Source organism: Phocoena sinus, chromosome 20, assembly GCF_008692025.1.
Source record: "Phocoena sinus isolate mPhoSin1 chromosome 20, mPhoSin1.pri, whole genome shotgun sequence".
Classification (NCBI taxonomy): domain Eukaryota; kingdom Metazoa; phylum Chordata; class Mammalia; order Artiodactyla; family Phocoenidae; genus Phocoena; species Phocoena sinus.
In genome coordinates this window covers 56,950,689-56,952,943 of record NC_045782.1, presented here as the reverse complement: position 1 = coordinate 56,952,943, position 2,255 = coordinate 56,950,689, and the positions used below count along the sequence as shown (strand labels likewise).

The 2,255-nt window shown below is 44.0% G+C and overlaps 1 pseudogene; it reads right to left on the bottom strand.

Annotated features, from left to right (window-relative positions):
* Positions 1-296: 296 nt before the first annotated feature.
* LOC116746223 lies at positions 297-1,858 on the bottom strand (annotated as a pseudogene).
* Between the last annotated feature and the right edge of the window lie 397 nt (positions 1,859-2,255).

Below are 2,255 nucleotides of genomic sequence, written 5' to 3'. Positions count from 1 at the left end.
CCTTTTGTTTGTTTGCAGCACAATTTATTATCTGGTCGTAGCGTTTGGGTGTGTTACTAGACATGGATTTAACACCGTTGTGACTTCTCTTGAGACAGAGCAACCCCAAAAGAAAAGTTCAAAATGTGCAAGAGCGATAAATACCAAACTTTCTGATCTACAAATGTGTGCATATAAAATGCCAGCCATTTCTGGAATCATCCAGCGACCACATGTTCACGGCTAGGTGTCTGGTGTTGGCAGTGCTAATTGTTGGAACGTGTCACATGCGTTGGCCCCAATTATTTTTATGTCATTTACCAAACATGTTTGCAGGGACGGGACAGCCTGGGGTCCCCGGGGGATGAAAGCCGTTCTTTTTACAAGCAGAAACCCCAAGCAGCTGGCTGCTCTGGTGAGCCTGAAGGCGTCACTGTCTTTATGCTTTGGTGAACAATCAAACGTCAATAGCCTCTGGCGACCAGGGCGGGACAAGACTGCAGTTTGGGTGGAATGTGTCTGGATCCATCCTGTTGACCCTAAACATGGAATAATTCTTCCATTTTCTCCATGTTGCAATAGTCTGGTCCCGCAGACTGCTCCGGCATGACCACATGGATAGCAGTAAATTCATCTTGTGTCCGTTTTCACAGGTTTCCGTTCCTCCTGCTGCATTAGATCTGCCAGCTGCAGCATGTGTGGCCAAGATCTCGTGATAAAACTGCACATCACAGCCCTTCAACGCTGGCGGCTGTGCAGCACTCAGTCAAGCAGCTGCTTTAAGGCCCTGTTTAGGGGAGGAGACTGAGTAGTGGAATTGATCGCATCCCTTTTATTGCGCTGATCTGCAGATACATTCAGCAAGGAGTTGTTCTGGTGTGGGCGAAAGCAGGACAAAGCAGTCCCATGAATCTGCTCGTGAATCTGCTCTCAGAGAGCGGGGTCCGGGGAGTGCGGGGCTTGGGGGTGCGGTTCCCGGCTCCCCTTGTAACCTCGGGCTAATTCTTGCTTCTTGAGTTGATCCTCAAAAACCACAAACTGCTCCCATTCGAGCTCCTGCTGGCGCATCTGAGCAGTTTGCTTCCTTTCTGTCTCTGTCAATCGCAGAGGTGTCAGTTTTTTTTGAAAATTTCAGCTATTTGTTTTGCTTTGCAAATATTCTTGATATTGCATGTTATAGTTCTTTAAAAGGTCCCTTTTCAATTCATCTGTCCTTGGGAATGCAATCTCCTTCAGTTTCTTCATAATATCCTGCTTTTCAGGTACTCCACAGTTGCTGGTAATCTTAATACCTGGGAAACCTTCCTACAAACAAGATAATAAATTGATTATAAAGAACAAAGGCATTTGCCAAGTTTCCTTCCTTCAAATACACAAATGCCATCCTCTCCATCTCTATTCCAGACATCAAGTAGCACCCCCTCCCAACAGACATGGAAAACAAACTTAACGTTACCAAAGGGGAAGGAAGGGAGGGGATAAATTAGGAGATTGGGATTGACGTGTACACACTATATATAAAACAGATAACTAATAAGGACCTACTGTAGAGCACAGGGAACTATACTCAACATTTTGTAATAACCTATAATGGAAAAGAATCTGAAACAGGATCTATATATATGTATGTATGTATTACTGAATCACTTTGCTGTACACCTGAGACTAATACAATATTGTAAATCAACTATACTCCAATAAAAAAAATAATTACCAAAAAAAAGTAGTGGCCTGGAGTGATATTTTCTTTGATGGTAACATTACAACCGAGGTTACTCAGAACATGGACTCACTCTTCTGGGCTGAGGGAAACATCTTATTGTGAGGCATAGATAGCAGCTACTTTTTCCCCAGAATTCACAGAAAATTTCTGATCCATGTTGTCCTGTCTAAAAAATGAAGCTGTTCACTGTTTCTTCTCAATTACGTCATCATATTACTTCAATCTAATCAGAGATATAGTGGGCCATAAGAGTTAGGTCACCCATTTATTAGAAAAGGATGTAACTCAGGAACAGGCAGATGGAAGAGATGCTTCAGGCGAGGCATGTGGGAAGGGGCTCAGAGCTCCCCTACCCTTTCCACACGCTACGCTCCCAGCACCTCAACGTGTTCACCAACCTGGAAGCTCCAAAATTAACCTTTTTAAAGTGAACATTTCAGTGGCATTTAGTACATTCACATTACTGTGCAACCATCCCCTGTACCCAGTTCTGGAACATTCCACCTGCTCCAAAAGAGAGCTCTGGGCCCATTAGGCAGTTACTTCCTACCCT